Source organism: Leptinotarsa decemlineata, unplaced genomic scaffold (genome assembly GCF_025532065.1).
Source record: "Leptinotarsa decemlineata unplaced genomic scaffold, Ldec_3_MD MMD2_P_RNA_scaffold_5, whole genome shotgun sequence".
NCBI lineage: Eukaryota > Metazoa > Arthropoda > Insecta > Coleoptera > Chrysomelidae > Leptinotarsa > Leptinotarsa decemlineata.
The window spans coordinates 22,020,379-22,034,274 of NW_027412532.1; the positions used below are offsets into that span (position 1 = coordinate 22,020,379).

The window sequence follows — 13,896 nt, forward strand, 5'->3', positions numbered from 1 at the left end:
AATTTGGGATGCCTCCAGAACAAGACACTGCGGGGGAAGACTATGTCAGCAAGCTTCGGCAGAGAATGGACGACATTCATGAACGAGTCCGTCTGAACATCCGGAGTGCCAACGATAGGATGAAGGAGGCCTATGACATCAAGGCGAATGCTGGAGGATTCGAAATCGGTGACCTAGTTTGGCTGTACAATCCTAAGCGCCGCCGTGGTTTATCACCGAAGTTGCGGAACTCGTGGGAAGGTCCGTACAAAATCATGAAAAAGATTAATGACCTCGTCTACCGAATCCATAAGCCACCTCGAGGAAAGCCTAGGGTCGTCCATTTTAATAGACTGGCTCCTTATGCTAGAAATCACGAACAAGTTCGCGCCCTCAGACCACCAGAGGATGAAATGACGTTCCAGCAATTCATGTCCTTATACTCGAACGGACAGAAGGTCGTACATGGGGTAACTCGAGAAGAGCCACGAGACCTTTTCAAGGTTCCAGTTGATTACGCCCAAGGGCATCGCTGTGGTATTCAACAAGAAATTCGGTCAGCTTCAAACATTACGAGAACAGAATCCAGAAGTCGGAGGAGTGCTACAGATGAAGAAGGGTCAGAGAAACATCTTCTACTTGGTGACCAAAAAGCATTCTCGAGACAAACCGTCCTATGAAGATGTCTGGAGGAGTCTTACTAGACTGAAGGAGACTATGCTCGACCAGAATCTCGTGGAGTTGGCGATCCCGAAATTAGCCTCTGGGCTGGACTGGAGAATTGTGAGAAGCATGTTGGATCCAGCGGCATCCAGATTTTGGTGTGTGGTAACCATCTTCCACGACCGAGCATAAAGACTGTGGAGTGTTACTTCCATCGAACTTCACAGTGCAAATATGGAGAGTTCTGCAGGTATCGACACACGCCAAGGATGACATTTCGGGGCGAAACGTCTTTAAGGAGGGGGCAATGTAATGAATCTGAAGCCGGCCCTGACGGTGTCCCAGTCAGCCAACGCATGACGCATACCGCGAAAACTCCGGATGGGTCCCGAAATCCGCAGAGGGATCCGGAACGTTCGTTGACGATATAAAAACGTCTCTATTCGTCCCGAAGAGTAGTCTGTACCAAGAAAGCGAATCGAGCGGTTAACAAACGGTGAAGATAAATTAAGCGTTAGTTACTGAGTAGTGTAAATAAACTAGTTGTGATAGTGAAGTATTGTTAAAATAAATTTGTTTAAGACAGTCAATTCTTTAATTCGTTACACTATTTTAAAGATTCGCATATTTCTATTGATAATGGGGCAATTGGTTTTCAATGAAACGACCTTTCAATAAACCATGATTCCACAAAAATTACAAGAGAATTGCCGTCGCAAAAAATTTCTACCATCGCGTAAAAGTCGTAGAGGCGAAAATCATATAAATATTTCAATACTCACTGAAATGCTCTCATTAAATGAATTCCAACGCTCGTTTCGTGAAAAGAAAAGACTTTGATATGGCTTATTGGACAAATAATTTTTAGTCGGTTTCAATAAAAACAAAAAGAAGTATATGAGTTGACGTGGGGTTCTCGCTTAAAACCTGAAAAACTTATAATAATAATAGTGACTTTTATCAACCATACGTGTATACAATAAAATGAAATTAATTAAAGCAATAGAAAAACTCATTAATACAGTTTATTATATCATACAATAAACTGTGTTATTGAGTTTCAATATGGATTTTCATCAAGTATCGGCCAGTTTTATTCAATTATTGAATTTAAGGATGGCTCCGGTATGGTTGGAAGGAGCCCAATCAGTCAACACTGGTCTTCCTTATTATATTGTCCAAACGTGAGAAAAATGTATCCGATGAACTAAAGAACATATGAGTGGTTTTTTGAATGAAAAGACCAATTCCTTATTTCATCCAGAACTGTGAAGTACTAGATTTGAAAGAAAAAAATGACAATTATTTTTTTTGATGCTACAAAATGAATAGATCAAGAAATTATAAAAATTTACTGGATGAAAAAATATAATTGAATTCTTCCTTTCTTTTGAATCTATTTTCTTGTGGGGTAATTAGTTTATCACATGTTTCTTCTCTTTCATGATGTTTAAATTCAGAATTAGTTTTTACCCAAACTCTGGCAAAATTATCCATTGAATAGAAATTCAGTCAGTATGAAAACGCTCGAGGAAGCTTTTGGATAGCAAAACACGTGTTGCGATTTTGTGAACTCCCCAATGAAAATCTCCCGATTAAATGTTACTTGAATTAGATGTTTATGGTTTGCTATATCGTTTCGTCCGGTTCTCTCGGATACTTATGTTAAAAGGTGAGACCTCGTTAATTCTGAGCTCGCACAAGTTTCGACTTCAGAAGGTTGTCGTTCTTGGATGGTCGACCACTGGTTAGGGCAAAAACAGATTTCAATAGACAAATTAACGTTGGTGTTCCCTATATTGTGCCAAATCTCTTTTCTATTGTGCATCAATCTGAAAATATCTAAAGCGATTCAAATTCGATATAACTCGTCACGGCTCTGAGACCTGAAAGATTTTTCAGCAGTGTTCGGTAACACAAATGAAAAAAAACAAAGTCATTGCAGTGTGTCAATTTGAGAACGTAACACCGTCTATATGTCAGCTCTTATAGGAAATCTAAAAATATGGATAAACATTTCAAACTCATAACCTCAACCTCTATATACCTCTATAATCTTAATTGGAAAGGAGTTGATTAATATTTACGTACCGCAGAACCCTTCCCATCACTTTGTATTGTGAAACGTCAAATAGGAATGTCTCACAAAACACTGAAGGATGAATAAATATACTATGTATTACGATTTCGATAAAAGAAATGAATTTTGTGACACTACGACAGATTTTATGAATGAAAACCGCAATATTCTGCACAATATTTGCGTCACTATTAACTGTACGCTACTGGACCGATGAAAATCCACCGATGAAAATCCACGTCATACAGATAGATGTCCAGAGAAAGTAATCTTTGGGCTGGTATTCACCCCACTGCTTTGTTCCAGTTGAACAGTGCTAAATGACAGATTTCTTGGCAGATGGATTATTGAAGAGGAGCAATAGAATAGCCACTACGATCGCCCCCCTTCACCACTAGATTTTTGATGAAACACAGCTTCGAGATTTGAAGAGAAGAATAACACCTGAACGACTTTTAAATGAAGTATGATTGAACCCTCCTTTCCATTCAAGGTTTTATGGTTTGTGTCTTCGCCTGCTAGTATGTAGATGCAATTTATAGTAAAAAAGGTACTCCTTGAAATTTTCAGATATTTCATAGCGACCAAAATATGAGGATATGGAAAGTTTACAAATTGATACCCTGTATATTTTCTTTTAGGACAGTGTTCCTTCGACATTACGACTTCGTGATCAGTTTCAATTCGCCAGAATTTCCCCTCGCTTTTAATGATTGCCAGAGACAGAGACACTAGACCGATATATAATCCCCAGAATTATGGCGACCTCCGAAGTCTGACCTTCAGAGTTCTCTCGCCCAGCCACACATTTTTTCTTTCCAACTAATTCAATTACATTCAAATATTCCATCTCCATATTCCACTTCTCTCTCTCACCACCACACTCAGCTTACCGCGTCTTCGAATTCATTTCATTCCAACTTCGGAGAATAACAAACTTATTCGCTATATACGGTGAAATGAAGATATGCCTTGAAGTTATCAGAAAGTTTCAGGAGAAATTCCGGTAGACTGCATGCAGTCAAATTTCGTCTTGGGATGGAAAGCTCTGTTGTAAAATCTTAAACGGTAACGTAAACACGTTTATGTGTTTGTGTGCTCTGCATTATGAATAATTTGGATGTGTATGCTGCATTAACGCTCTAAATGAAAGTATGCAGTAATACAACAGAGACAAGCAATATACATTTGAAACGTAACTCCAGGTATCAAATTTTGAATCAGCCGTACGAGTCATTGGAAGCTGGAACTGAAAATACAAATCCCATAGAACTGTAACTCAGTTAACAACCAAGTTAGCTTCATTTGAAATTGAATTAAATCAATTTCTCAGGTAGCAGTTAACGGGAAAAGTAAGAGTCGGGTAACAGTATTGAAAGGGAAGATTGGAAGACTGCTCGCGTTCAGCATACTCCCAAAAAGAGCAAGTAAAATCTTCCAAATAACTATGGACCAGTCGCTTTACTATCTATGATACGATAAATCATGGAGAAAGCCGTGAACCACCATATCCTTAAATATTTGAAAGGCTTTAACATCTTGAGCGATTACCAATATGGCTTTAGGAAACAATGCTCAACAAGCGCCCTTCTATCGTAGGTATATCATTTGATATTTCTAGGGGATTTGATCATGTGTGGCATGACGGTTTACTGGCCAAACTTTGATGCTATGGTATCATTTTTGTGTATAACTCTCCAACATCCTGAAAAAACGTTCCCTACAGGTGGCCGTCAATGGATATCTCTCGATCTAGAGGTGATTTCGAATTGGGGAGAAAGTAAACAGGTTCAATTCAATTCATACCCTGAAGCTGCTGAATTTCATCCAGAAAAGAGCCTTCCGCATGATTGGAGACATGAACATCACTTGCAACATTGATAGTCTGGATAATCTGGGTTTTATACTTATATGGTTTTGTTTAAAAACGTCTTTATATTTATGGATGTACTACAACAAAACATCCGGAATGTAGAGATCAGTTAGAGGCAGAATTTTCATTTTTTTCAATAATGTTCTACACGATGATGTTCGTGATGCGTTTGCAATGGTTCTGATAATTCTCTTTTGCGTTACAAATCATTGTGTGCAGTGAAAAATGATCAAACCCTAGATAATTCTTGATTGTATCAGCTGGTGGTAATATAAAAGTAGACCACAGTTGTCAGGTTTCTTAACAGATAGCACTGCCTATTGAGTATTTTAATGAGATTATCGCAGAGTTGAAGGAAATTGAGATTACTGTCTAGAAAAAGCCCTAAAAATTTTATACTGTCAACTTTTTCTGTATCAACACCAGATATTCCAATATTGATATATACCGTGTTGATATTTTGGGAAGTAAGAAAAGCTAATGCTTTCGTTTTGGCATTCAAAAATAATGAATTTTCACTGAGACAATTTTGCAAGTTATCAAGATCAGAATTGATATTTTGTTGCAATTCGGACAAATATTTTGATTCAAATAGGAGGAAAAAATCATCAGCATACAAACAAGTCAGTGACTTCTGCAAAACAGATGGCAACTCATTGATATAGGGAAATAAAAAAATTGGCCCCAAAACTGATCCTTGGGGAACTTATCCCATTAGAGTATTTTCGATTGCTTCAGGATAACGTAACAAACCTATGGAAAATAGCATGTATTCCGTCATTTTTCATTATATACAATGGTGGGAGCTATCAGGAATATTTTTGAAACTATTGTAAGCATTTCTTATGATTGGGACATCTTGAAGTGATAACCCCTTTTTTTCCACACTAAATTTTCGGAGATCATTTGTTGAGAGCGTTCATAAGGTTCTGTATTTTTTTTCTTTGTTGTCAAAAATAGAAAATTAATTTTATTTGAAATCGTACCTAGTCAGAAATAGCAAATACCAACAAAGAGAAACATTAGATTATCTATTGCTATGTTCTAGTGATGTGTAGAAACAGTTTTATAAAACATCAATTGTCTTTCAGACATATTTATGTGAGCTGGAAGTCATTCTCAACATTTTTCAATCAACTTCATACGCATGGAAATCTATGGCAAACGATCGCTGGGAGACCATGAATTCTTGGCAGACTATATTTAAGGTACTGCAAAAATGGATATTTTGTCCAATACTGGTGCGATCAGTTTTGAAACTTTGTGAATGTGTTTCCTCGGTTCTGAATCCATCTGATCCAATAGGTTTCGTGTCAATTAACCAAGTTCCTTATCGAATTACCAAATTTCTCTCGTAGGTAACACTCAGTAAAATCTTGAGTTTGTCTATTATTTGCTTCTCCGGCTTCCGGATAGAAAACATAATTTCAACCTCACAATGATATTTCTTCCTTCTGAGAATTAATATCAGTCTGTTTCATCGAGTTACCATCAATTTGTTTTTGTCAATCTGTTTCTCAAAAGAATGCTTTCAATGTCGCGAAAAATGTACTAAATTCACTACCAACAAAGAAAACAGCCTCATCCAAAACTTCAATCTTCAATAAGTAAATATTTTCAGAATGTTGAATATTTCATCCTACTTTTCAAGTAGTTATTCTTTTAGTTGAGTGAATCCCTATCAGTCTCAACAATTGACTCCGTTTGAAGCTGTAGAACAGGGAATACACATACGCTGTCTGTTCAGAAAATATTCATTCATCAATTTCTATTTTATCCCCATCATACTAGAGCCCCTCAGATATATTACACTTGTGCCAGCGTTTCTTCCAATCCTCGAAGCTCTAATATGCACTTTTTGATATGTCCTTGAGCTCTCTCAGCGGTTCGGTTTTCACCTCTCCAGCCGTCCAAAACGCCGTTCTTTCATGGGTCTCTTCAATCTTGAAAACAGAAAAATGTCTTAGAGGGCAAATCTGAAGAATACGGTGGCTGAGGCATGATCACGGTGTTGTTTTCGGCTGAAACAATTACGCACAAGCAATGACGAGTGTGCAGGTGCATTATCGTGATGCCAAAGCCATGGGTTGATTTTCCACAATACCGGACTTTTTCTTCGCAAGCGGCGTATTACTTTAAGATATTAATTGACCTTATTGCCCATGTGGCAAGAACTCCTGATGCACTAAGCCACGGTAATCGAAACCTTGTCATTCGATCAAACTTGGTGCTTGGGCTGTTTCATTACGACGATTGGACTTCGGTTTTGATGTCATAACCGTATGCATGTTTACGTTTCCTTCACTGTGAACGCTACTTGTTGCGCTGACGAGCTAGGGAATGTACTAAGTACCAAACACTCCGTTTCTTAGATAGTGGATGCTACATGAGTAAGCGATTTTGAAAATACTGTCAATTCATCATCAGAACAAGCATATGTTGCACACTGTAAACTCTCAAACAGAACAATGTGATTGTCCATATGGAGCAGAGGGCAAATTTTGTACGCAGTTTACAACAGTGGTGTGAATCTATAACATACTCCTGATTTGAATTTCCAAGACCGAGTTGAGTTAGCAACATTAGCTTTAGATTTTTTTTTGGTACCTTGAGCTCAAATAGTTCTTCGGTTCTTTTCTCGGACGGTTCCCAAATGAAGGTGCTACTGTGTTTGTTGATAGGTACTTTGTCCAGTACTCTGTGTATTTCTTATTGGTCCATGTCCTAATCTGGTTCCGTACCAATGATTTTGATACCCACAGCTTTAGATAATGGAGTCGACATTTCTTTTTAGGAATGGAGGAAAATATTGACTTAGTTAAACATGCTAACAAAAAAACAATCATGAGTTTACCAAATCAATCCGAGCAAATAACACAGTTGTGCCTACATCAAGTGAAATGTTGGAAAATACCTTGAATTGAAAAAGAGGGTTGGTTGGGTAACAGGATCAATTTTTTCCTTAAAAAAACAATTGTATTCTTGCCGACGTTTCGACGGCTCGAAAAGTAGTTTTTTCGTGTTGATGATAATACTATTTTAAAAATGATCAGACATATTAGATACGTATATCTATATGTCTATTAGATACGTATATCTATATGTCTATGATATATGTCTGATGATTTTTAAAATAGTATTATCATCAACACGGAAAAACTACATTTCGAGCCCTGAAGAAGAATTTAATTGAATTCAAAACGTCGGAAAGAATTCAATTGGTCTTTTAAGAAAAAATTGATCCAGTTACCCAACCAACCCCCTTTTTCAAAAAAATAATTGGATCACTAAACTGAATACCTTGAATGATGATGAATTATCACAGAGTACCAGGTGCAACTGTCAAAATTTAAATTAAACCTAAACAACTTCTATAATTTTGCTAAAGCTAATCAATCAAAATTCATGTTAGAACACAAATGTAACCTCAATAATAAAATCGAAACTATCGAAAATGTTGTGTCATTTGCCAATATCTGCACAAGCACTTGTAATTAAAAAAAACGAGAAAGATAAAAGTCCAACCTACTTCTGTTGCACGCTGGGCAAATAGAAGTTTACATTTCAAAAACTACACCTGACGATTTGATCTCCACAAACTTTATTTGAAAAATATATATCACATGTTTCGCTAAAACATTAGCTTTTTCAATTGATTTAAATCACTTGAAAAGGCAAAAGTTTTAGCGCACCTCGCTGGTATTGGCAGGTACCTCCTATTCTATAAAACTCTGAAGCTGAATACTGAATTACTTAATAATAAAACATATGCCATCCTCGACGTGCGATGTTAAAAATTATTGGAAAAGCTTTAGTGTCCGACCGAAAGTTCGGTTTCGGTCGAGTTTCGGCAAAAAAATGGGTTTCGGTTTAGTTTCGGTTTCGGCGGCAAACCTGCCGAAACTACGACCGAAACCAAAACTGCATTCGGGAGTTCCCGCGCTGTAATCGGTCTTGTTCGGCTCGTTAAATTTCATACAAGTGATATAAGGTAACAACTCAAATAAGTAATTTTATGTTTAATATTTTTGAAAACCCATCAATAATATTCAAAAGAAGGATCTTCACTTTCTTCACCTACTCAAATAACACCTCACCTATTTTAAGTATTTTTTAGGTGCAATTAATATTTTTTCAAATAAGGGGTTTTTATGTTGATTATCAATAAGTAAAAATGTCGAAGACTGCATAACGTTGTGATTTAAAGTTGAAAAAATAAAGACTGATTACAATAACGTTTTCTTCATTTTCCCCTGAAACATAATCCTTGTAAGGAAGTTTCGGTTTTGGCTGAAACTGAGACCGTTGCTGAAATTCGTTTTCGGTTTCAGTTTCGGTCGTAAAAACCAGTTTCGGTCGGACACTAAAAAGCTTCGATAGATAAAATTTTCAAAATTATTACAATTCAAACAATTCACTGGAAAGTAGACCCTTCAATATTTGATTGAAAAGTAAAAAATTTGCCCCGGGTGAGGATCGAACTCACGACCTTAAGATTATGAGACTTACGCGCTGCCTACTGCGCTACCGAGGACCTTGATATAATAGGTGACATATATGTTCAACGAGTAGATATAATCAGTTGGAAGAATAATACAATTATTTGTTAATTCTGATATCATTGTATATGCCAAAAATCTTTCACATAATTAATGAAATATTTTCCTATGATATCAAATATAAAAAACTTCATGAATGAGGTTTATTCGTATGTATAATCCTCACTTATAACAAAACTATATACCTGTTATATTAGATAAACCACATAACATACCTATCAATTGAAAGCAAAAGAAAGCAAAACAATTGTCAAAAAATGAGATATAAGAAAACTAGTAGATAGGCTGTGGCTCTGTATCTAATTACAACAATATCAATATTACACCATACCGTTATTTTAACACCTCGACACGCGTTTCGATCACCAAGTGATCATATTCATGGTGAATATCTTCCTCTTGGAGATGATTACTTGATTATCCACTTGGTGATCCTCTTATTGAAATAACGGTTTGGTGTTGGGATAAAAACTCCAGTGATATTCATTACTACACCAAAGGTTCCAAACAGTACATCACAAGTACAGCAATATCAGTGTGGATTTCTGTTTGATAAGTCATAAAAATTCGTAAGCAGTGAATTCCGACCTAAAATTCACAATCGAAGTCGAAAGTAACAACTCATTATCATTCCTGGACATTCTCATCACAAAATCCAAAAATTCCTCCCCAAACACTGTCTACAGAAAACCCATACTCATCCTTCCCAATTAAATTCAATTCTGAATTCTCTCATACACAGGTCTATCAAACTCACTGACAGCTGACAGCCACAATAGATTCTAAGAACTACTCAAATCTGCCCTACGCCAAAACGACTATCCCATATCCAAAGATGCATCCATCTTCAGCAAACCCGTACAACCCCATATCCCTATACAGGCAGATGAACATACAGACAACCCAAAAGATGGTTGTCTGTCTGTTCATCGGCATGATATAAGAACAATATTCACAGACAACAATCAAATTTCCACCTTTTACGAACACCTGAGGACGTGATACCCAATGAGGCACAGGGCATATACGAAATACCATGTTCACCTGCTCCTGAACTTACATCGGCGGACCAACAGAGCCTATTAACATGAGCTTGCTGTCCATAAATCAGGTCACCCCTCATTCTCTTCACGCATCATCATGAAACAGCCACCTAATAAGCTTCGACACACCAATCCGAAATGGTATAGATACTCTGCGAAGCTATTGAAATTGAAAAACGTCCCAACTGCCTCAAAAAACGAGATATTTCTTCCCGGCGTCAAGTCTCCAAACTCTCAAAGCGTGTCACTACCTGGGTAGTAGGCAAATTAAGACCCCACTATAGTCATACTTTCTTGAAAATGGCTTCAAACGCAATGCTCTCTATACTCGTTGAATGTCAAAATCATACTGGTTTGCCGCACTAAGGCAAAATCTTAGTCGGACAGATGCAGAAGATTGTCGTTCTTAGCTCACTGCGCTTGCTCAAGGCACATGATTCTGGAACCCAATGATCACTTACCCCACGGTGTGGGGAGTGGTCGTTGGTTGATAATGCTGGCGCGCCCTCTAAATGTATCGTGGCTTCGGGGGATAAGGCCTGACCAGCGGAAACTTAGGATAATAATAATTATAACAAATGTAATACTTGCAACTGGTTTCCCTGTTTTAGCAATCACATTCTAGGTCATTTTCCTTTTTCTTTTCCATTCACTCAGTACGCTTTCTGGAACTATACATCCCCAATTTCAACCATCTCCCTACATTAAGTCCAATGATTGAGGGTAAAAATGGGGCGACACTATAATTTTGTCCAACAGTACCGATCTGCGCAAACATTAGGATTTAAATTTTACTCATCCTCTATTTCTTAGTCGACACTGTAAGGGTGGTTGCCCTTACCCTGGGGGTGGATGTCAGCCCATCTCAGGAATGGGCTATTAATAATCAATAAATAATAAATAATAAATAATAAATAATAAATAATAAACAATAAATAATAAATAATAAATAATGAATAATGAATAATAACTAATAACTAATAATTAATAATCAACAATTATTGATTAATAACTAATGACTAATAATTAATAATAAATAATTGATTAATTATAATTTATAATTGATAAATCAATGATTATTAATTATTAATTGGTCATTAATATTTATTAATTAATAACTAATTATTAATAATTAATAATAATATAAAAATAATTAATGATAATTAATGAAGAATTTTTTTCCTGATTTATTGCTTCCGTATTTGTCTCTAGAATTAACATTTCAAAATGTGGCCTCCTGTATAATTGTTGACCTGTTTTTTTATTCTTCCTGCAAATCACTGTTTCAAAAGTTATTCAGAGGGGCTCGTTTTCAACTCAAATAATTTGTAGCTCCGGAACGATAAGCTTCAGACCATATGTTTCATACTTTGTTGAAATCTACTCATCATGGAGCATCTGATAATGCGAAATAAAATAGGGTGAACCATTTAAAAAAATTGGTGACATGCTCTGCTGGTGCTATAGGGGACGTAATATCAAATATGAATATATCAAAATGTGTCCTCCTGTTTACTATTGTTGACCTGTTTTTTTTTTTTCCTGAAAATCATTGTACCAAAAGTTATCCAGTTTAAATGGAATGCACTGAATGTATATTCAATTTTCTATAAAATCGTTGAATTCTTCATTTCAGCAATATATTGACATAGAAGTATTGGCAATTTGGGGAAAAAAGATTCAAATTCAGAATGATATTATTGTATATAAAACGATCCTCAATATATTGACCTCATTGAAGTTTTGTTTTGATTTTTTCTGTAAACTTATACTTTTTGGAGTAGTAGTTAACGGAAAGTCACTATATATAATGGATTGCTGGTATTTTCTAACATCATTGGTATGAAAGATACATTTTCGTTTTTTTCTGTATCATACTTGACGGAGTTCAGTATATATAGATAACTATTCTTCCACTCAATTATTAATCTGAATAAAATTCATAATGACAATCTTTCTGAATTTCTCGATATGCAAATGGACGTTAGATAATATATATTATTTTCCTGGATGATATCCTGGTGAATAATGAATAGGACTAAAACGTTTTAACAACATATTCTTGACTGAAAACGTGAACTTGATTTGAATAAATCTGCGTAAGTATATCATCACTTACAATAATTGTTTCGAAATTCAATACTTAAAAAATTGAGCAACTTCTCTATTCATATTCATATCGTTTTTGATTTGAAAAATTCAATATTGGACACAAAAAGTAATACTGAGAATGATGAACATCTATTCGTCCATTATTCCATTTGAACCTGCACCTGACAGCCAAATGAAACTCAAATATAGATTGATTGATATTCATGAATATATTATCATGCTTGGAAAATAAAAACTCATCAATTTTAACTTTATTGCCTTAATGGAGTAGGGCGCTCTAAAATATAATTCCATGATTGATATCATCATTCATTTTCATAAACAAAAAGGTCCATATCCAAACGAAATCTCGTAACTCAATTATATTTGTTGGAAAATATTTGATAAATTACGAGTGAAGAGTTGAATTGAGTGTTTTCAAGCATGATCGATACAGAAACTTTCTTCAAGGTTTTTCAGCGAATGATTTATTTTGCATTCAATCTTTAGGAAATCACATTCAGATTAGGATATATAGATATGTATGACAACTGAAAGTGAATTCAACGATTTATTGTTTGTTATAAGATGTATTTGATAATATACAGTGCTTTTTATTTAATGTCCCCCTTTTATTTTTTGACCGGGTCAACTCATAAAATTGAAATTTGGGATAATGAAATTAATGCATGAATACTTTATTCTGAAGTCGAATTGACAGCTGAAACTTTCAAGATGGCGACTGGACGCCATCTTGCGACACATATTTTTGAAGCTCCTGACAAATGCTTCACAACCCTAGAATATAGTGTCAATATCTTCAACTACTACAAAATCGCGTAATTTTTATAATTGCCTAAATGCATTGACATTTAACTAGATAATATGAGATGATAAGCTAAAAGTCACTTCAGAAGATGCTCGAAATGGTTGCCTTGAATTTCTTGACATATGAACAGCCTATCCGATATTTCATGTCGAACATTTTCGAACACAGTGACGTCAATATCTCTACAAATATTTATTATTCTCTGCCGTATATCCAATATTGAAGCAGGTTCAGTATCGTACACCTTTTGCTTCAAAAGGTGTCGAATCTGGCGAGGGGGCTGGCCTTCAGTAGGACCTCGACGGCCAATCCAACGACCGAGAAAAGTAGTATCCAAATAGTTTCTTACTTATCTAGAGTAATATGGTAGTGCTCCATCTTTTTGGAATACAATATCCATATCGAATTCATTAGGATTCGCTTCGACGATTTTAGTGTTAAGAGGGTCAACATTAGTTTCTGGCATATTCAAATACGGTTCCCCTGTTGAATTTCGATCAATAAATAGAGGTTCTACAATATGGTTTCCCAATATTCCTGCCCAAACGTTAATTTTTCTGAATATTGGGTATGTGTTTCCCGGAAAACGTGAGGGTTGGTGTCACTCCATTAACGGTAATTTTGTCTGTGAACATTGCCGTTTGAAAAAATGTACATTCGTCAGTACAATATTGTGGGGGAAATTATTGAATGTTTCGCCTTTTTGTAGTAGGTGAAGACATTCACCTCATATTCTAGGGTTGTGAAGTATTCGTCAGGAGCTTTGAAATGATGTATCA

General features: G+C 35.8%; 1 long non-coding RNA gene and 1 other non-coding gene across 2 annotated transcripts in view; both read right to left on the bottom strand.

The window, feature by feature from the left end:
* LOC141480011 (uncharacterized) overlaps positions 1–13,896 on the bottom strand; it is a 355,353-nt gene that overhangs the window by 292,247 nt on the left and 49,210 nt on the right. The gene's annotated exons all lie outside the window — the stretch shown is intronic.
* Positions 9,057–9,129, bottom strand: TRNAM-CAU (transfer RNA methionine (anticodon CAU)). Its single transcript has one exon. It is a non-coding gene; the product is annotated as a tRNA-Met (tRNA).